At 37.7% G+C, this 23,180-nt stretch overlaps 1 protein-coding gene across 7 annotated transcripts in view; it reads left to right on the top strand.

Moving 5' to 3' along the window:
• Positions 1-2,299: 2,299 nt before the first annotated feature.
• Pkp4 (plakophilin 4) overlaps positions 2,300-23,180 on the top strand; it is a 243,578-nt gene continuing 222,697 nt past the window's right edge. For 6 of the 7 annotated variants that reach the window (XM_076865747.2, XM_076865751.2, XM_076865744.2 and 3 more), the window contains exon 1: positions 2,300-2,402. The gene's annotated coding sequence lies outside the window, so the exon portion shown is untranslated. Of the gene's footprint in view, positions 2,403-3,446; positions 3,529-23,180 lie in introns of those variants that run through there. The other variant, XM_076865743.2, reaches the window with a different exon arrangement.

Raw genomic sequence — 23,180 nt, 5'->3', positions numbered from 1 at the left:
ACATACAAACAAAGATGTTGTGTCCGCCAAAAACTGAAAAATAAATATTAAAAAAATTCTCTCTGTCTTTCTCTCTGTCTCTCCCTGTCTCTCTCACATCTCTCTTAAAAAAATGAACATGAAATATACAATACGAAAATAGTAGTCACATGCATATTTTAAGAAAAATACAAAAGAAAAGATTATTGGAGTAAAAAAACACAACTAGCTCTATTTTTCTTCTTTCCATGTTCACCTAAGGCATGAAAAATTAATATTCACTTTTTTCTTTCAAACACACAAATCTTTATTCAATGTTATTGAAAAAATTAGAACCAAATCATTGGTATCTTGACAGAACATTTAAAAAGTCTTATTTGTAAACATTTACATTTTACTTTTTCCATTATCCTCTAAACAAACACACACATCAAAAAAGTCCAAAGAAGTCCAAAGCAGCTAATTTCCATGATGGCAAAGCATGAGACAGCACTTCCTGGCCTTTGCTAGTCCTTTCCTAATTCTGAAAATATTTAGGGGAGCATTCACAAGTTCACTTGTTTTATTCCTCAGTTTAACCTTTCACTGGATTGTCAAATTTTACTACAAAATTGTGGGAGACATTTTTCCAATCAAGATGCCATATTAACATTTCTCAGGTTACATTTTTATAATCCTCAGTTACAGTAAGATAAAAACCAATAGCAAAGAGTATCATCCAACTTAAAATTCAGAACAGTAGGTAGACATATGTAGCTTGCACACACATTAATCTGTTTCCCTCAACAAAATATTTGTAATTTCCAAAATCCTATCAGCTTTTTCACACAATATGGTCCCTCTAATTTGAGGGGCAGTAACATAAACATAGCTTATTTTTCTAACAAAATCACCAAAAGAAAGGAGCATAAGAATACTAGTGAATACATACTATAGTGATATCGTGTTTAAAAGTTTAATATATTCATGAAGTCCTGCTTTAAAAGGTGGAATCTAAATAGGAAAGTCGTTGATCAAAAACAACTGGTATTAATATACTAGCAGAGTGATTTTAAATGAATGAACACTCATTATTAAAGTTCAAGATTGTGCACTGATTCTATGCCTCGGTTCATTTCTTTATCAAATTTAGAGTTAATCTGGAAATAGTCAGAAAAGAAAACCCCATCAACTGTAACCTATTTTCTTTCTTTTTTTTCCATAAAATCATCAGAATGTATGAAGGATTGACTGTCACCTATATCCTTCTCCAGCAGGTAACCTCTTTAAGTCAAAGAGCATGCACCTGTCAACCTTATAGTGCAGAATGCACATACAATGGTGTTTAATAAATACTAGTTCCTGGAGGGGATGAGAGGTTTGCTTTGGGAAGCAAGGAACACACTGTTATGCGTTGATCGGTTGGCGTCTATCATTCAATTGCTAAAATATCATGCAAAGGAAATCCTCATTGAGTCTCTTTTGGGAAGGGCTTATAGGTTTGAAGAGTCAAAAATCTCAGGCCACGTCCGTCTTAGGGAAGGGGGAGTGGCTGAGAACAAATCTAAATAGAATTCAAGTGGCTCAGTGACGTCAGGGGGAAGCAGAGATTTAAAGGACGGGGTGCAAACTCACCTGGAGAAGCAGAAGCTGCACAGATGTCAAAAGTCAAAGGGCCTAGCCTTGCCGGCTCTTCAGAAGCTGGTAGAGTGAAACGCCCACTACTGGGCTCTCACAGTCAAGTATAAGTCTAGGGGCTCAACTGTTCATGCCTTTGACGCCAGAGGGAAACCCTACCATGTACAACTGGGTTGACAAGAAGACAAAGCAAACCTGCCCCAGATTTCAGAGCCGGCGTTCGGGAATCCCCTAGTACTTCTTTCCCTCACCCTCTCTGGCGCCAGAGGCCAGAGACTGGTTCATCTTCACTCCCCACCTTCTCCAGGCCCTCTGGCTCTTAACAGCATCGGTCTCTATGGCGACCTGAAACCGCAGTTCCCATTGGCAGGTTCAATATGAGGGCCGGGCCAATGGGGAGGGTCAGCCTTTTTCTTCCGACCAATGGGGCTGTCGGGGAGCTTGTCCGGAGACGGCGGCGTGCTGACGTTCCCGGGAGCCTGGGGCTGGCCGGGCAGGCGGGCTAGCGGCTGGGCGGGCGGCGGCTGCGGCCTCTGGGCAGTAGAGGGGGCTCCGGGGCTGAGTCCGAGTCGACGCCGGCCGCGGAGGCGGCACTATGGGCACCGGGTAGAGGGACAAGTTGGCCACCGCCGCCACCGGGGGTGGTGGGAGAGCCTCTCCGGGGGAGGGGGCGGGTGGGGGAGGGAGGGGCGGGCAATCACACGGCCGCGGCACTTTTTTAATTTTTTCGGGTGCCGCAGCGGCTACCCTTCGGCGTGGATGTCCCAGATCCCTGGAGCGACGACGGCCGCTGCCTAACCTGGAAAGTAAGTGTGCGGGCTCGCGGGAGGGCGCGGAGACTCCTGCGCACGAGACCCCTGGCCCTTGGCCCCTTGCGCCCTAACCAGGACCTGCTCGCTGAAGGGACAGGCGTCTCCCTCCCGTTACTCGGTCCCCACCGTCTCGCGGCCGCCTCGGCTTTCCTGCCCCGCCTCGTGTTCTTGCCCGCACTCGCCTGCCTGCTCCCCTCCCCCCGGCAGGCGCACAAGTTTCACCCTCCATTTGCTTTTCCCGGCGAATACTCTTCCCGGGTCTCCCCTACGCGGTGCGCTCGACCCCTCCCCACGTTTGCCTTTTCGGATTCTAAGCCCCCAGCCCCAAACTTGAGCGCCGTGCGGAGCTCTTCTGGACGTTTACCCGGCGGATTCCCTACTACCTCCCGCCTGGCACGCTGCCCCGCGTCCCCAACACCCTGGGGCGTCCGCCTCCCTCAGCCCTTCGGGCGGTCTATCCGCCCCTCCAGCCCCAGAACCCGCATCCTGGCCCTTCTCTTCCTCCCACGCCCCTGCTGGCCTCACTGTCTCGTGTTTGCCCCCTTAGCCCTTCACTCCTGCGAGTCTACCACACTGCTTTCGGTTCGGTGCGCCCCTCTCTCCTCGTGGCTCGTCCTCCCTCTCCACCCATCCCAGTTCCCCAGCCCCAAACCTCCTGGCTGCCCTCCTGCGCCGTCGCTTCCTTCTCTCCCTGCTAGGAGTTGAAGCGGAGCTACTGCACCCCTTTGGCGAATCTTGTGTCCCTGTCCCTGTCTGGGGCTGCCCGGCCCTCTCCTCTCCTCTTTCCCCCTAACCGGGAAGTGAGGGGGCGTGCGGCGGGCCCGGGATTTGGCTGTGTGTTGGCTGAGTGCGACAAACCTCGAGCGCGGGCAGTGGAGGCGCCGCGGCGGCCGTGGCCGCTCGGGGCGCAGCAGTAGTCAGGTGTGTGTGTCCGGGGTGGAGGCGGGTGGGGGGGGGGGGGTGACGCGCGTTGCCAGCTCCTGGGCTGGCGACAGATTGTGCCGGAATGCGAGGAATGCACCAGGGGCAGAGTCCATACTGCCCGCCAGGGCTTCGCTAGCGCCTTCCCGGCCCAGCTCTCACCGCGCAGCCAGAGGTCACCGGAGCATCTTCGGAGCTGGTGAGCCTCCTTTCACTCCTCTCCTCCCTTCGCTTCTCTCCATGCGGCAGAAAGGGCGGCGGAGGGGGAAGCGCTGTAGTTTCTTTGGGCTCCAGCTAGCCTTTCGTCTTTTTTTTTTTTTTTTTTTCCTGCATTGGTCTCCAGGACGGTGAATTTGGGGCCCATGGCGGTGTAGCCAAGGTTATTGATCGCTGCACAAGGCTCTTTGCAAGTTTGGTTTTCATGGTTTGCATAGCGCTTGGTTTTTACCAGGGTTTCCTGAAAACCTGCAGAAACAGGGGGTCGAAGGTTCTTGGAGTAATGAGCTGCAGCCAACACATTTTTAGCTTCATTCAAAAAAAAAAAAGAAAAAAAGCCTGTTAGTGCTCATGGATGAGAATGTACTGCAAGAGAGATCTTGAATGCATCACTTTGCTGTCATAAGAATTGTAATTTTTTTCCTTGTCATACTGGGCTGTGTTTAGACCTTGTATAATACATAATGAATAGAAACAGAGAAGCAGTGTTTGGTCAGCGATGGGACAGATAGAACTGTCTGGTACAGTTAAATTCGGGATTCGGGGCGTGTCAGTTACCATTGCAAGTGACACAGGAACACCACAAATCATGTATATTTCAAGATGTAATTTATTCGTAGAGGTACCAGTTATTTCTTTTTTACTGGGTTTGACAAGGAAAAAAAAATCCCTGCAGCCTTAAAACTTTTAGAAAATGGTAATTATTTATGTACAAAATCAGTCATGGTCAGTGTGCATTTTTAGTCAAATTTTGTTTTCTTAATACAGAAAAGCAAAATTTTGACAGAAAATACTTTTATAGAATTGGGCTTTGATTCTTTTTTTTTTTTTAAGAAAGTGAAAGAATGCTCTCTCTCTCGCGCTCTCTCTCTCTCTCTCTCTCTCTCTCTCTCTTTTTTAAATATAGTATATTGCAAGTATATTGCTATAGAAGTATTTTCATTTCTGGTGCCCATGAAACATGAAAATGGCAACATAAAAATGAGAGTAACCCATGTCTGAATTAAGTGTTTCTGGATGTGGAAAAGCATACTATGTGTACTTTTCTTTGACACAGTTTGTTTTGGAGGTTGCATTTACTGTAAAGCCTCTCTGCACCTGGTTATTTTGTATCAGATTCAAGTAAAAGAAGTCAGTTGTCCAATCAGTCAGTGTCTTCCAACCACTACTTTGTGTGACTCAAGGACATTGAAAAATATGAGAGCTTTTTAGTTAAGGACCCAAGGGAAAGATTGTTGTCTTTTGGTTACTACATTGTTTTTCAGTTGTGTCTAAAATCAGTGAAGCTTCTAATTTAGAGGTTCAATTTATGTCCAGTAACACTGTGGAGGATATTGGAAGGTGTTTGTGAATGCTAACAGGAAAACTTTTATTATGTAACAATATCATATTACAGCAAAATTTAACCCTTGCCTATTTGATTTAATGTCAAGATTGGAAAGTAAAAGCATATTTAGTTTCTATGTTGCATGAGAAATTGAATAACCTGGGCTCATGTATATATATATACACACACACATTTGATTGTACAAAAAACATTTACCTGCTTCAATTAGAAACACATTCTGCTTGTTATCAGTGTTTAAAGAGAGGAATCTTTTAAACTAATGATCTTTCATAATTGAAAATAATATGAATTATGTTTTGACCAAAGTACATGCCCTCTCTATTCCCCACTGTTATATAAGGAGAAGGTACTACATTTGGTATCTTATATGTTATACTGAAGAGTCTAAATCAGGGAAATTAAGTATTAATTTTAACTCTTATTTAAACTGTTTTTGGAAGAAGATAGAGGAGCAGAAAGAAGGTATGGAAAGCATAAGAAGTAGAGGCAGCTGGTATTCAAAATCATAGACATCTTTTATTGTTGCATTTACAGGCTGAATAAACCTATCAATTTCTGTGTATAATCCTGACAATATGAATTTAAAGATCCTACTGCCAAATTCAGTTAAATAAAACTTTAGCAACTGAATGACCTTGAATATTTAGATTGTATCAAATCACAACTGCAATTTTCTTTCATTTCTGATCCATACAAAGTGGCAAAGTAAATTTAATTTAAAAATTTGAAATTCATTTAATTTCTAAAAATTCAGTTATTGCCCACTTATAAACTGAATAACTGCCGTATTTTAAATCAGGGAACCATCTGGTACATTCAGCTTCTTATCTGACTCTTAGAAATATTAAGATATTTTCAGAATGTTCTAAATTCTTATTTTTTTTAATACTTCAATTCAGAGGTAATTCCCTTCCTTGCTTAATTCTAAAGTGGACAGTATACCTTCATTTTTAATTAGAAGATAAAGTAGAAGTTATGATTGGTTATTAGCACATAAATATACATGGAGTTGTATGCCCCTTTGGAAAGATGCCTTCACACTTTCAGCTTACTGGGAGATAATAAGTCTCCAGTGTATTAAATGATTCTGTAGTGCCCTTTCTGCACTGAAGGGGGAGGAAGAACCTGAAACATAACACCAGTGGACTAGTATGTGTGGAGAATTAAATAACTATTTCATGGCCAGACTTTAATTACACATAGCTGTAAACACAGAGAAAGGACATAAAATGTGAAGATGGACAGAGATGCAAGTATTCATATACTACAAGGAAGCAATGATTGCAGTCAGCAGGTCAGTTTGATGGCCAAGAGTAAGAAATAACAGGTTCTTTCACGGTAAAGGACTCAGTCCCTGGGTTGCTAAGAGCAACAGTTTATGTGCTGGCTTCTTTCACAACATTCAGATCGTTCTCACATTGTCACTTATTAATAATTCAGAATTATCTTAATCTTATGGGACTAAGTTACCATTACTAAATTTGGGGTGTTACATGATGGTACTATTCAATTAAACTTAGAAATGCTTCAGACATTCCATTCATCATTGGCCTAAATCGTTTTTCTTTTCATAACTTAGATTTAGTTTCATTTGATGTACCGATAAATGTTGGCTACATTGCTGATCATCTTATTATTCATAGTCTTGATAACATAGTTTATTATGACTCATATAATGATTCATTGCAGATGATAAAATATCATTAGATATTGGATTATAAAAGTTTAGTACTATAAAATAAATAAAATATGGAAATGTCTGAATTTTTAGTCATGTCATGTGCAGCATTTTTCAGGAACTGAATAATGCCTGAAAATTGAGTGGGTGCCAGTCCCTGTAGACAGATTTTTGTATCATACAGTTTTCACAGAGTCCAAAACTCATGATACAGTGTATGGTGGGTGGTGGCCAGGAAACCAGTTTGTTAATCTGGCTCTTGCCTAATCTGGATGCCTCTATACCAACAACAACATATCTGTCTGCTTAGAAGAAAAACCAGAAGCCCCTTTTCATGGCCTAAGTCCATTTACACAAAATATGAATGCTTGTGTCTAGTGTTCCACGTTGAATTTAGAGTGTGTGTGGGTGTTGTCATAAAAAAATCATATTACATATTAAAACCAGAGAACTTGGACTGTTAGAGTACTATGCAGGCTTTTGGGTCCTGGCCTGAAACTTAGATTGCAGATTATAGAAGTCCATAATATATTTACAACAGAGTTTTGGAACACTGAACCAGTGATGTTTAAAATTTTGGTCCATGATAAGCTTTTTCCTAAATTTCAAACATGAGAGAGGCAAAAATCTCCCTGAACTAAAAATTAGGAGTGTGCCAGTAACCCTCACTACCTTGACAAACCATTTGCTATTTGAGCAATAGTGTCCTCCTTTAGAAATGAAGAATTTGGGGCTGGAGATGTGGCTCAAGTGGTAGCGAGCTCGCCTGGCATGCGTGCGGCCCGGGTTCGATCCTCAGCACCACATACAAAACAAAGATGTTGTGTCCGCCGAATACTAAAAAATAAATATTAAAAAAAAAAAATTCTCTCTCTCTCTCTCTCAAAAAAAAAAAAAAAAAGAAAAGAAAAGAAATGAAGAATTTGGATTACATTGATCTTAATTACATTTCAGCTCAAGTTTTTGGAAGTTCTCAGAGTTTGCTTCATTTTTGTTTTTGTTGTTGTTGTTTTGGAGGGGGGGAGTTTAGAAAAAAGTTTCCTAAGCAATCTTGTTTCCTCTCAGACTCCAAATCATAGCAACAAGGAAGTTGAGTTTTTGTTTTGAGACTTTTGAACATCCTTCACATTCATCGTAGATAGATTGCATTTGTTGTTGCCATTGTTATTGTTGTTTTTAACAATATCATTTTGGGAAGTGAGGGGAAAAAGATAAAGCATATGATATTTTTAAGGTCTTGCTCTCTACCTCCATCCCAGTTCAAGATTAACTGCCGCAGTCTGGCTGGGCACAATTCAGGAGCCACTTGTCAAAAGAAACTAACTTTATTTTTAGAACCACACACGATAAACAAAACAGCTCCTCAGGAAAAAACCCTCAGAGCCCAACTGCCACCACCGGCTTCCCACAAGCCACACACCCCAACAACCTCTTCCTCCCACAATCCTCCTGCTCTTGAGGCCGATTGGCTGGGTCGCATGGGCGGAGCCAAAAAAGTCCCCCAATGAGCAGCTCCGTTGTCTGAAAGGGCAGGGAAACAGCCCAATGAGCATCACCGCAGAGGAGCCAATCAGCTAGATGTTGCTGGGACCGCTGTGAGCCAATCATCAGCTGGCAGTCTGAAAGTTTGCTGGGGCCCCTTCGGCTGTGGCTCTCAACAATTAACTGTAGTAATTTAGGCCAGGAAAAGTCCTTGGAATCACATCTTGACACTTTTTATGAGGCTCATGAAAAGTGTCATTAGGTAGTGATGTGTCAGGGCTAGCAGTCAAGACTGTCATGGTTCAAATCTGGCACTACAGTTAATCTCTCTATCTCATTTTGTTATTCTATAAAATGAAATGACCAATGTACCCACCTTCTATGGTAATTTTGAGGATTAAATTAATTAATACATGTAAAGTGCTTACAAAAGGGCCTGGCTCAAGGATAGCACTTAAAACATTTGTTACTTTTATTCTTCCATCATGGCACTTTATGGTGATTTCTACAGCATCATCTACTATGTGTTAGGCAAATTATTGACTTGCTTTCTGTGGACTCAATCAAAACGATTATGGATTAAAACAGGATGTTTTAAGGGGGAAAATACTAAAAAAAATATTATAAGCTTTGTAGTTTGTAAGAGATTGTAAGGAAGAGAATCCAGCAAAATAATTATGGAGCTTCTTAAACTAGAAAGTTATAGCTTTTTGTGATAGGTATTAGAGAGGAATTAAACACAACTAACCAAAAAGTTGGAGTAAGTTTGGGAAAACACATCTTAATAAACTGTTATGTTTATAAGATAAAGACTAATAATATTACATTACAGGAGATAGAAGGGAAATATTTGCAAATTTAAAATATACCTTTTAAATATGTACACTATTGCATTTGTAATTCTCTATAGTAGTCATTTTACACAATGTCTGTTCTGATCAATACATGAAGAAAGTGTTAGAAAGTGTTAATCATTTCATAATTAATCCATTTGCCCAAATGCATCTTTTTAAAAAAAACATTTATTTTTTAGGTGTAGGTGGACACAATACCTTTATTTTATTTTTATGTGGTACTGAGGATCGAACCCAGTGAAGACTAGAAAAGAGGAAGGAAGTTTGGAAGACTCTTGATGTAAACCAAAAGACAGTGGTTTAATTCATCTCAAGAGGCTGCAGTTCTAGTCCTGGCTTTGCCACTCAGTAGGTGTGTGTCCCATGAGCAAGTCACTTCACTCCTCTGGGCTTTAGCTTTCCTATTTATAAAAGGAAGGAGCTGGACTAGATACTCTCTAGAGTACTTCTGGTGCTTATATTTCACAGTTCTTAGAACATCAAGCATTTTCTTTCTGTTATATTTTTTTCTCAACAAGAATATACTGTCTTCTCAAGAATTTATTGCAATTTACCCCCTGGGATAAGGGGAGAAAATTGAAGTAGTATACCTGAAATTCATAGAAATATAAGTGTTCAAGCCACACAAACATGAGACCTGGCTGAGTCAGTGGCTCCTTATCTGTTGCCTGTCATGTGAAGTATTGAAGGGCAGCGACCCTGGGAGCTTAACCAGGCGGTAGGCAGCAGGAGTTGAGCAACAGGCTCTAATGAATATACCACATCTTAGTTCATCGTAGTCCCTACCCTTTGGGACTCATTTGTTATAACAACCAATCCCCTGTGCATATTGAAATCTTCACCCTGATTAAGAATAAATTTTCCAGAAATTGGATAAAAACAGAAACGAACTTAGGGTAGTAGTTAAAGGGAACTAGTCTTGTTAAAATGAGGAAGAACCACTTAACATTTGTTCAAATCAAACCACCAAAACAGAGTTGTTCCTCTGAAAGGATATATTCTATGAATACTTTATGTTCATAGGAATTCACTGATCTATATCTCATACAATGTAGGTACTTTTCCACTCTCAATTTTTACATACAGGCAATCTACCAGTGTTCAGAAATTGTGGTAGATTTCAACAAGGTGACCTTACTTTTAAGCTTGGATTTCCATTCTTTCTTAAGAAGAAAAAGCAGTTTGAAAATTTACTGAAGAGAGGGTCTCCTAGAATCCTGCTCTTCTCCACAAAAGGAGAAAAAAATTCTTCTAGAACTTTAATATATATACATCTATGAAACAATAATTTAGCCCGGTGCTAAGATGTACACCTGTAATCCAAGTAACTTGGGAGGCTAAGGCAGGGGAATCATAAGTTCCAGGCCAGCCTGGGCAACTTAGGCTAATTTCAAAAATGAAGAACAAAAAGGTCTAGAGATGTGGCTTGATGGTAGAACACTCCTGAGTTCAATCTCTATTACTAAAAAAATAAATAAATAAAAAATGAAACAAAAGAACCCACAGTAGTTTCAAAGTATTGAGATTGACTATTTTCCTTGCTAATGAGATGAGTACATTATTTTCAAAGAATCAAGTATACTATTAATGAATGCAATATTAAATGAATTCTCAGTGTCATGATCAAAGTGAACAGGCTCTTCTTCTCTTTCCATACCTTCATGAGGATCATAAACCTTCATATAAAATGGAAACCAGTAATAATTACTTTGCAGGGAAGTGGATCATGTTTTCTGACACCTGTTCCCTGGATTCACAGGGAAACAAGGACTGGTCTAATTAGAAGTATCTTATTCCTGAGTACCACCAGCATCTAAGTGAGAGGAGTATAAGCAATTGATGCTTTAGATATTTTGGAGTCCTACTGTGTGAAGTACTGGTGTGCTGTTTTGTGTATCTCTTATTTAAAAAGATAGCCCATATTAAAAATTATTCATTTTAGCTTATTTTAACCAACAATCGTTTAATATCCTGCTCTATTACCAAACTATGCTAGGCCCCATGGCCAGAAAGATGGTTTACTCCAGGCAGTGTTAACAGTCTGGGTTGCATTCAGTAATGGAATCTCTACCTTTAAGGAAGCCATGAAAAATTTTACAGACTGATTGGGAAAGATCAGACGCATGAACTCTGTAGAAGATTGTCCTAGAAACTTTGTTATATAAATAAACCTGTAAAATCATTCTATAACTGTTTATGGATGAGCTGTAAAATGACAAGGTTTTAGCTTATACTCCTATTTGCTTTGGTGTTTGTTTCTTGATAAATTATTCAAATCTAGAGAGACACTGTCATTGGCTGTCTTTATAAAAAGCATGTATCTGAAAAGGTGCTTTCTACTACTGATAAGGTAGTGATTCCAAAGCAGATTTTAGTCATGAACTTGATTATTGTGGTTATATCTCTTAGAACACTTTACCATATAGCCCATATAAAATGTTCATAATGAAAATACATTATTTAAAAGGAGTTATGATTTATGCATCACGACTTGCCTTTTTAGTGAGTTCTTGTTTTATAAAAAATAAAAACTATAAGTAGGCAGCACTTTAGTTTATTGTGTTTTGTGCTTTTTTTCTGTATGCAATTTTGTGCCTTTATAAGTCCAAACTTGTTATTGAAAATATTTCCACCCATTGTTATGGATAAACAGAATGTTTTGAAAATCTCTTGTGACATTTGCTAGAATAAATGGACTCATTGAATCTTACCTTGAATATCAAACTAATGCAGTGATGGGAATTTTCTACTTATTGTCAATTTGTCAATGATTGAATAAGCAGCAAAGTCCATTTTAAGAAGGTACTGGAATAAGGAATCAGAAAGCCCAACTGAACTTACACAAGAACTGCTATTATTTTGAGATCTATGATAAACAACTCAGTTGTCTAACTCAAATTGTTAACAGATGAAAAATATCAGTCTGAAATTTATAGTGTATTTTAAAGTGTCAGTCTCTCAAAATATTGTTCAGAATATTGAGTACTTTTTTTATAAAAACAATGTCCATTATCCTGTGGTATAATGAGTATCTATCAGTTCCATGGGAAAATTGTACTCCTTGAAGCTACTCAACAGCAGGAACTTAGGTATTTCTGCATGGCTTAATCTTAACCCCTAGTCATTCAAGAATTATCAAATGAGCTTTGAAACACCTTCACATACTACATTTGAATAACTTCTCTGCCTGCTACTCATTCATCCTCTGTCCTTTTGTAAATTGCCTTTGTAAACTGGTCTGAGACCCTTAAGGATTTATTTTATGTTTCATGGGAAAAGCCTCATTTTTCCTTTTAAAAAATTTCGTTTGTAAATCATTTTGCTAGATACATAATTCATTGTATTAAATTACCCAGCAAAACATTAATTAGAAGATTTCAAACAGATCAATTTATATTAATTTTAACTTTAATTATCTAGATTATATCCTAGTAAAATCAATTTACATAATGTTCTCTATAAGTAGGCAGCACTGAGGCCAGCTTGACCAGGCTTTAAAAGTGGTACATTGAAAGTGTGGTGAGGCTTTGAACATGTGATATTGAGCAAACTTCTGATTTCGTTTCCTTTTGTGAATTGGTATAGGTTGAGTATCTTAGCCAAAATGCTTGGGACCAGACCAGAAGTGTTTAAATTTCAGAGTTTTTCTGGATTTTTCAATATTTGCATAGAATTTATCAGGTGAACATCCCTGATCTGAAAATGCAACATCAGAAATGTTCCAAAATCCATAATTGTTGAGTCTCACGTTAGCACTTTAAAAATTCTGGATTTTAGGCTGGGCATGGTAGCACACACCTGTAATCCCAGGGGCTCAGGAGGCTAAGACAGGAGGATCAAAGCCAGCCTCAGCCATGGAGAGGCACTAAGCAACTCAAAATAAAATACAAAATAGGGCTGGGGATGTGGATCAGTGGTTGAGTGCTCCTGAGTTCAACCCCCATCTCCCTACCCCCCATAGAATTCCTATAACAACACTATAATTGTAATTGTTAGGTCTGGCACAATGGCACACACCTGTGATCATCCTCCTGCAAACAGGAGGTTGAGGCAGGGGGATCTTTCGATTGAGGCTCACCTTAGCAACTTAGGAAGAACTTGTCTCAAAATAAAAGGGAAAAGTGGTGTAGCTCAGTGGTAGAGTGCCCGTGGATTCAATTCCCAGTACTGCATAAGTCTAATAAATAAATAAATGATGATTGTGGCTTTTTCAAAATTTTAACTATATGTGATCATAGGTAGTATTGTTTAAAAAAAAAAGTTTATCATGCACTAGAGTAGCAGGCAAAGTGGGGATGTAAAATGAAGACAGTAGATTTATGTGTGGTTGAAACCAACAGACATACCTGATACTTTTAAAGGCAAGGATTCTTCTTTATTTTGTAAAAGAAAACTCATTTTTTAAAGCATGATTTTCGTATTCTTCCACCCCTGCTTTGCATGTTTATTTGCATACGTTTTCTGTGAGAAACAGATGTTGAAATCATATCTGGCCTAAGTAAAATTTTTATAGTTATAATTTGATTAGTTTTTAATTAATCTCTTTTCTACTTTGAATGTCAAACATGTTTGTTTTCATAGTTTAAAATGCCATCTGATTATTTAATTGGCTTTATACTTTGTCCTGTATTACTCGTGTTTATTCAGAAATTTTTTTTATTAATATTTTAGTCTTCAGAAATTATAGCTAAGAAGATAAATGTTGACCCTACACACATTCCTAAAATGTTTCTATGCATTAACATTTCTTTAATACTGAGCTTTTAAGGATTTGATCCTTTCCCCATACTTGCATATATAACCTCGGCTACTTTTAATTTTACAGAAATAGGATCTTCCCCAAAGGATGTATATTTCCTGAAAGCTTTTCTGTAGGTACCTAGCATGTCTTTCTCTACATGGTGAGCCCTTGTTTGGTTTTGTTGTTGTTTTGTTTTGTTTTCTTCAGGATCTAACTCAATGATTCTTCCTAAGTGAAGCCTCTCTGGCCCCTGTCTCCCCTCTATTTCAGATTCAAACCTTTTCCCCTTGTACTTTCCATATATAACCTTGTTATGAGCACTTGTCACTTTGTGTTCCAGGTGTTTTTTTGTTTGCTTCCTGGCTATGTTGTGAGCCTTGTCCAAGTTAGAACTGTGTCACTGCCATCGTTATAGTTCTCTCACCTAGCAATATTTCTGATGTAGTAAGCACCAGATGCTTGCTCTCAGTCAGTGAATAATTAAATACTTTGTGTACAACCTTAGTTAACTCTCTCTCTCATCTAACCTTAAATGTCTTCCCATTGTTTACTCTGCAGGATCACATGCAAATTCCTTATCTACCATTTAAGGCACCTCATTATCAATTCAAATTAATCTCCTTTCTGAAACTTCCTCTTCAGCAAAAGTAATCTCTATCCTCTGCTTCCTGCCTAGCCTGACTGTGCTCAAATCTTTGTAGTCCTCTAAGACCTAAACCAAATCCTTCCTCTTCTGTGTGATCTCAGACCACTGTGGTCAACAGTAATCTCTCTTTTTTCCAAATGTCTTTACTTGTTCTTTGGTTTTTAATGATAAACTCTCTATGGTAGTTTTCTGTTTTTGTATTAGACTTTTAATTTCCACTGGTTAACTTTTCTTTTGGCTGTTTCCTTCAAGTAGATTCTATTTTCTTGAGGGGAAGGTTATTAGTCATGTACATTTTCTATCCAAGGGGACATATTTCATGTTGAAATCACTTAAGAAGTAGGTTTGTGTCTGGTGACATTGGAAAGCAAGGTCAACACCTAATTCAGGAATATTGAGATGTGTTCAAAAAGGTAATCTCTCAGTTGTCCTCTTCATTTGGTAAGCACCTGTTATGTGCTAGTCTCTGCTATGTATCATTCAGTTCTTTTGGAGACTCATGCCCAGTAAGTAGTATTAAGTAGAGTTTTGCTTACCTTTTGTGTATTTGTGTTTGTGTGTGTGTGTGTGTAAAATACTATCCCACGTTGAAAGGAATGATAATTATAACTAAGAAAACAAATATAATTTTATTTCTTAAATTTTTTGTTGTAAAAATCAAAGCATGTTTCTGAAGCTACAGAGTTATGTTGTTCAATATGGTACTTCTGGCCTTGTGGGCTATTTAAATTAAAAATGCAGTTCTTTATTTGTACTGTCCAGATTTTAATGGTGAATTATTATATGTTGCAAAAAGTTCTATCGGAAGTGATATAGAGAATAAGTGGGGTCAGTCATAAGTAAAATAATAAAATTACAGATGCTTTTAGAGTAACCAAGCAAAATGACATAGCTTTATAGTTTGAAAGCACTTCTGCAATATTCCAGTAACTGTAAAGTAGGTGGTAGTGCTGCCTTCATTTCATAAACAAGGAAATTCTATATAAAAGTCACAACAGCAAAAGATAAAAAGATGTTATCTCTTAAAAGGTATTAAAATATACTGTAAGTTCTTTTCAGTTGTTTTAAATTGTTATTTAGCAATAAGAAAGTGAAAACTTTTTCGGTACTGACATCACCTCTGATACCTAATGAGTGGAGTTTTCACTTACATAAGCACCTCCCACTTTCCAGACACCAACCCAATATCCTGCAATTCATTCCTGACACTAAGTACATATAAAATTGAAGTCACTACTATAGAAGTTCCAAGGGTCTTAGTAGTACTTGTATCATGAACCAGAGGCTAAAACCAAATCTTAGAAAAAAAGATGCTCCTATGGCCTTTATCACTCAGAAAGTTATGAGGGTTTTGGAAGCTATGTGCCAGGACTGGGGTCAGAGGCCAAATCTACATTTCTTGTTACAAAACAGGTAGGTAGTCAATACTCTATTAATGGGTTATGGAAAACACTTGACATAAAAATGTTTACTGTTATTCTTGCTTTTGCTTAAAAATATCAGAGTTTTTAAATTTTAAATCGGCCTTATTTTTTGGTATTTTCAATGGAATTCAGTGAATTCTAGTCAATAACCATTGATTACTGAGGCCCTGGGCTAGGTGTGGGAGGGAATGCCTAGTTCCTTAGTTTCTAATATCTCTGGTATATAATAGCCTAGAAGTGATATGACAATTGAAAGCAAGTCTCAGAGCTCCCAGAAATGTCATAACTGATTACAGAAAGATTTGTCTTCATCTGTGTACCAACTTGAAGTTTGCCAATCTCTTACTTTTCTTACATTCTTCTTGGTGCTGAGACCTGTAAGGGTAACAAAGATGTAAAAGGCAGGAAGTTGTCATCACAAACTTTTGTCCATGATTCTGGGATGAAGAAGGAAAATAATTGTTCTGAACATCTTTGATTTGTTTCTTTGGTTCAGATATTAAAACCAAAAACTGCCTGTACACATAGAAAACTTGGTATACAGAATAGGGTTAATCAACATAAGAAATACAATTCATTTAGCACTTGAGTATCACCTTGTTCATCACCACGGGGAAATCAAAGCAGAGTTCTCCCCCTCCTCTAATTTTCTCCTTTTAATACTTTTAATCTACATATCATAATATGCTAGATATAATATGAGTTGTCTTAAATGGATATGTTTTAACTTTAAAGATTCTAACATTTAAAATATAACAGATCTGTGCTTTAGTCTATGATCTTATTTTTCACTTCCCCCACTCCGCTTTTTTTAAAATTTGGTGATTGACCTACCTCATAGGAAAAGTGTAGGATGTGATGAGTATGCGGGTCCTTTCCCTTTCTCTGACTCAACTTTGGTGTAAAGACATTAGAGCTCATAGGATCAGCTTGAAGATAGTTTTGTATTCTATCTTTTTAGACTCATTTTAAGTTCCAGTTTTGTTTTAAATTTCTTGGAATTTTTGGAGCAGAAAAAGAGCTAAGGAAGAAGGCTTTTTTTTTTTTTTTTAACTTTCTACCTTTTAGAAGCTATTTGATAAATATTAAAATTTTGGCTTTGTGTAGAGTGAGACTGAATAATTTAGGCATGTTTAATTTTTCAATAATCAGAAGTGTTTAATGTCTTTGTTAAACTCAATGGAGTATCTAAAAAAAGAATTACTTTTCAATGACTGAGTCTTCCTTTCTTTGAAATAATGCTTAGTTCAATAAATGGCAGTTAATAGAAGAAAGAAATTATCCTGATTTTATAACTGTGAATGAGATTGGAAAAATATTAAAACAGGCATTCATTGATATTTAGGTTGGATGCTGCTACTTATGTCAAATCAACTAGAAGAAGAGATGAATCTTATTTCCAGTTTGTCTTCTCTCATATGTGTGACAAGCCTCTGTTACTGCAGTGATGTGCACAATTTGAAATAAAGCACAATCCTTCATGTCAGCACTTGAAGGCTTTTTTTTGGACAATGAGCAAAATGTTAGACATTTCACTGAGAATAGCTCTCATGATCCAGAAAATATGAGCAGACAACTTAATTGTTCTTGATTGTAAAAATTAATTCTGATACTAAATTTAATCCAGAGATCTATTCATGTAGGGTTTCCCCTGTTTTTAAACAAAAATTAAACTTGCATGCCTAAGCATTTACACTGATGTAACATAACACTGAGAAAAGAAAGTCATGCTAAGTGATTTATAACCTACCTCCTTACTCTGATTTCTGTAATTGTATTCCTTGACTTTCTCAAAACCATTCATTACCATGCTCAAATCTTTTTACCTTAAAAACTTTTTTTCCACTAAATCTCTATTTTGGCCATAATTCTCCAAGACCCTGAGATTTCTCTACTAGTGGTGGTTCCAGTGTGTTTATTGAGAAAGCTCTTAGGCTAGCCTTGCTGAAGGGAAGGATCAGGGTTTTAAAGTTTTGTATGTAACAAGCATGTTGTTTTCAAATTAGAGTGTTAAAAAATGGGATGGTCTAGGCATTCTGATAAAAATTTTCACTGGCCATAGGTTTTCACCAGTGCCCCAAGGGAGTCAAGGTTGTTTTGTTTTTGTTTTTTCCCCTCCCTTGGCAGTTTAAAGCTTTTGTTCCATAATAAGAGATGGGAGAGGAAAATCCAGGCAGAATTTCTTGCCTTTTCCACATTGGCTGTTGTCCCCTTCCACAGGCCTTCACTTACTGGTAGGATTCATAAGACAATGGCCAGTCTTTAAGTTTTAATTAATTAAGTAACATTTATTTTTGTAATACTGGGAATTGAACCCAGGGGTGCCCTACCACTGATCTTTATCCCCAGCTCATTTTTTGAGACAGGGTTTTGCAGAGTTGCCCAGTCTAGTCTCAAACTTGGGACCTTCCTGTCTCAGCCTACAAAGTCGCTGGGATTATATGTATTTACTACTGCAACTGGCTTCTGACCAGTCTTTCTTATTAGCATCTTGGCAAGCCCTTGTAGAAGGCCCTGCAATTGGGTATGAGTTCGCCTCTGTCTGTGGTCCTGTGGGGTTCTATATTTTCTTGCTTGGCCACGTTATAGCTCAGTTGTTATAGCATCATGCATCACGTGCCCTGGGTGAACAAGTTCAAACTTGGAGGTGCATCCAGGTTTCAGGTTATTTAGTTATACTGAGATTTTAACAATTTGATTGGTAGAAGAAAATTGAATTGGCAGCCTGTGTGTTTTTGTTCTTGTTGTCTTCACAGTGGGGCTTCAGATCTTTTCTACTTTTTACCAGAAAAATTGTTATTTATTTTTACAGCTGCTTTGAAGAAACTCACCTTTCCACTTGTAATTCCAAGAACATCTTACTCCACTTTTTAAATCCCTTTGTTAAAGTTCTTTTTATTTTTTGATATCCTGTCTGTGTGCTATCTGCTCACTAAATTGCCTTTAAAGTCTGTGAAACTGACTTCATATTTCAGTCTTCAGCTCTCAGCTCAGAAAGGGTGCACAATAAAAGTAGTTATTATAATTTGCATTTTAATCTTTTTCTCCTTTTAAAATTTTGAGTATTTTCCTTCCTTCCTTCCTTCCTTCCTTCCTTCCTTCCTTCCTTCCCTCCCTCCCTCCCTCCCTCCCTTAATGAGTGGGAAAGACCTCACAGAATATTCTATCTGTACCCTGTTCGCATCCCTTGGCACAGTCGAGAGACCCAACCAACTTCCTTCTGTCAGCCCTAAACTTGTAATTAACTGAAGACTTCCCTTACTCCCGAGTTGAGAGAGGTCAGAATTGCTAAGGAACTATGAAATTCCTAGGAACTATGAAACTATGCTTCAGTCAATAGCATGACTTTTTTATCCTCTTTGCTACATCTCAGAGATGTGTCCTCTTCAGACTTCCCATCAGGAATAAGTTCCATTTGTTCACAATAATAACTTACCCATGTACCCTAGATTGACTTCCTTCCCTGGCCTGTCTCACATGTCCACCTCCCAAATGAGTTCCTTGTCTTTGTCTTTGTCTTTGGGTCTGATTCTGGGGGAATACCAACCCAATATAGATAGTTTTCATTCACACAAATATCCTGACATTTGAAATAGTACTACATATTGGGGACATTTCATAAAATCAATGAGATGAGTGTCTGATGGGGGGGGGTGTTATAGTTTTTATCAGATTTTCAAAAAAGGGACTATTGTAATAGGGAAAAAGAAATATCTTTTTTAAAATTTTTAACTTAAAACATTCAAATTACTGGTTCTCTGGGTCTTTTTAGATATGATCAGAAAATTATTGGGGTAGTATGGGTATGTGAGGGATCATATCTCAGTAATTGGATTTTATTTATTTATTTATTTTGGCAGTGCTGGGAAAGCATTCTACCACTGTGCTACATGCCAGCCTCAGTGACAGGATTTTAAGATATGAATTAGAGCTTACATTTACCTTACTGGTTATCCTCATCCACACGCACAGTGAAAAATGTGCTGTAATATCACATAATCCTTCTACTTCATTTCTGAATTGGGGGCTCATCCCATGAAGCTTTTAATTGAAATAAAATAGTCTTAATGTCAGATTAGGGAAGTGCTACTTTACATTTAGAAAATATAACTTTTTTTTTTTTCGTAATCATAATATCCTCTCTTTTGCCTAAAAATCTTTTAATGCAGGGAAGCAAAAAAGAAGGGAGGAGGGGGAAAGAAGAAGAGGGAGAAAAGGAAAAGAAAACCCACTTAATGGTTTGCCTGCTCTCAGAAGTGACCACTTTTGGCATTTTGTTGCATATACTTCCAGGAGGCTTTTGTTTTTTAAACATGTATATATTTTAAAGAATTTGAATTAAAAAAATCATCGTATTCTTATCTCATTAAATGTTTTTCTAAAACAACTATTTAAAACATTTATATGGAATCTATTATGTGGGTGTTCTGTGATTTATTTAATCCATCCCTTAAAATTAGACGTTGTCTATGACTTCTGATTTTGTAAATAATGAAATTCGTCTTCTAATTTATGACTGCATTAAGATTAAGCCACAGATATCATGACTGCATTTATTTGAGAATAATACAGCTGATAGAATCAAAAGTTTTATTTAGTGAAAGATGTTAGAGATCACTATCTGCAGCTTCTTTCTTTCATGGGTACAGAATATGAAATCTGGAGAGGGGATCAATCAGGTTCATGGTCATGCTTGTATTCACAGGCTTGGGTCTTTTCCTGAGAGCTCCTGCAGGTTTGTATATGTAGAATTGCTCTTCTTTGTGGGAAGTCTTTGCAGGCTTAGCTTCCCAGACTCCTGATGAGTCCTTCCTGTGAGGATTGCTGGATCACCCTCTATAGGCCACATCTCTCTTTCACTTAATATAATCACTTTACTGCTCCAGCGGTCGACTTGCCTTAGGTTATTGTGGAGAAGCTACTTGGGAGGTGTGACTTGAGGTTGAGTGGCAGAAAACAATAATACATTTTTTTTTTTTTGTGATTTGTGGTACGATATTATTTTTGTCATCTAGTCTCTAAGTGAAGTCTGAGTTTTAAAGCCAAGTGGGACCTTAATCTTGGCCTGAAGCCAAAACCTGATACCATGTTACTGTCCCCCAAGTATTATGCAAGTTGCAAAGAAATATTGATCTTCTTGAGAGTTAACATAGTTTTCTGACATTTCATTGACTGATTTTTGTGTTTGATTTTTAGGTGTGTTGAATTCCTTTTAGCTTTCTTTGTAATTTATGTATGTGTGTGTATGTGCACATGCTTTTAAATTCTAGGAAAGGACTCAAAACAACATTCCACACCCAAGTCTTATGGAATCCAGATGTAGCTCACGATTTGACATTCAAGTGTCTATTTTTAAAAAAGGAATAGAAAATATTTTACATCTTCAAAATTACCATTTTCTTAAAAGTGAATAAAAGTTTACCTGAAAGACTTAAATGTTCAGTGAAAGATAAAGGAAGTAATTATTCCCTAAATTAGTCCTTCTCGTTGAATCATCAAAGCATTCAAATGGCCTTCTGTTTGTTTTTGGACTTCATATATTGATGAAATGACCTAATCTAGGAAAATATTCCTGCTTCTTGTTAAATAGCTGGCTTTAGTAGTGGAAGTGTTGGTCTGGATGTGCATTGTGATGTCAATAAGTAAATATGAGAAGCTAAACTAAAGATACTATTAGCCAAATCTTAGGCTCTAGAAGAAGCATAGAACAAACTAGTGAGGTGGCAATAAATGATGCACTAAAGAAATTTGTGTCAATCCAGGCTCCATGGCTCGAGAGGCTGAGGTAGGAGGATCACGAGTTCAAAGTCAGCCTCAGTAACTTAGTGAGGCACTAAGCAACTCCCTATCTCTAAGTAAAATATAGAAAAGGGCTGGGGATGTGGCTTAGTGGCTATGTTGCCCTGAGTTCAATCCCTGATACCAAAAAAAGAAAAAGAAATTTGATTCAAAATTTATCTCTTATTGATGTGGTTCAAGGAGTTTGTTGCTTCAAGTATTCTATCATATAGTTATTTTATTTGTATCTACAAATTAAACTTGGAGGAAGAAAAAGGACTGTCCATGCTAACTAGCTAGTCAGTTAAAAAAAACAACAACAAAACTCTCAAGTAATACAGTCAAAACTTACCATTTTGGTGTTAATAAGGAACAGAATATTCACTCCAGTGAAATGTGGAGTTGGATACATTGCAAGGTTAATGAAGTCACCAAAGCAAACCTGCCAAGCTAGCTAGCCACAAATTACAGGAGTCTAGGTGAAAATTTGATTGTATTGCATATAAATATTTTACTTATGAATTCACATTGCCAAAATTTATGTAGTTGTGGGGTATTTTATTCCAGTTTTGCTATAATTTGTTCTTTATGTAAAGTCTTTCCTTCCTTGGTACCAGAGTTGTACCTACCCTGAATTTTTTGATGACCAGAACAAATTCAGGATAGGAACCAGTTGATCTTAAGAAATATGCCAAAGTAAAGAAGTACAGCTATGATCAATAATTATGTTTAAAAAAACTTCAGTGCTGGTTAAATATCTCTGATTTAGGAATATTCACAATGGCAACACTTTTAGGTTTTAAGTCCTAATATGAAACCACTTGATTTGGCCCAGACCTGCTCAAAACCCCTTAGATGTCTGCATGCATACTCCAGTGCCTAAAAAATGAAACACACATGGGAGCTAAGCACATTATATTAGCTTTAAATTTGTAATCTTCCTTCCATTAACTGTATCAAGGAGAGGAAGAAAACTTGTTGACAGCAATATATAGTGGATCCAGTTGTTCTAAGGCCATAGGAAACCCTCTCAAAATTGCAGGTCCAGAATGATTGTATAGCAGTGCATCCTGGGCAAGGTACCTTTTTCTCCATCAGCTAATATAGATGAGACTATGAGTTCCCCCCACCCAAAAATAAAAATAAACAGAAAATGATCTAGGCCATCCCAGCTGGAGGTATGCTTTTTACAAATAATGAATTTGAAGAAAATGATGCCAAAGGGAATAAACTACTTTACTGCAGCAGAAATATCAGCTCCTGCACCACTAAAGTATGAATTATGGCCTGATTTCTCAGAAAGTCAAACAACAGAGGATATTTAAAGAATAGGGAAGTATCAGACTTATGATGAGGTTCCTTGAAATTCTACTGTTGTATTGATTAACTGGGATTAGGAAGAAGTCTAATTTCTTGGCAATAATTTCCTGATTTAAAAAATGCTAAAGCCCCCTGCCAGCTAAGCTATAAGGATTGACTTTTAGGAATGCAAATAAATTAGTTGATAACTATAATACTTCATATATATATATATCTGATAAGCCAGGGATAGTTTATTCCCTCATCTTTTTGATCTAAAGAGAAATTTGTAGTTCAGGATAAAAACATTTCCAGTATCCTAAAATAGACTGACCAAAGTCTTAAATTTCCAGTTTTGTTTTTGAAAGGGTGTGGTTCGAAGCTT

The sequence above is a fragment of the Callospermophilus lateralis genome, chromosome 9, assembly GCF_048772815.1.
Source record: "Callospermophilus lateralis isolate mCalLat2 chromosome 9, mCalLat2.hap1, whole genome shotgun sequence".
In the NCBI taxonomy this organism is placed as follows: Eukaryota; Metazoa; Chordata; class Mammalia; order Rodentia; family Sciuridae; genus Callospermophilus; species Callospermophilus lateralis.
Note: the sequence above shows the minus strand (reverse complement) of the source record. Positions and strands in the feature narration are given on the sequence as shown.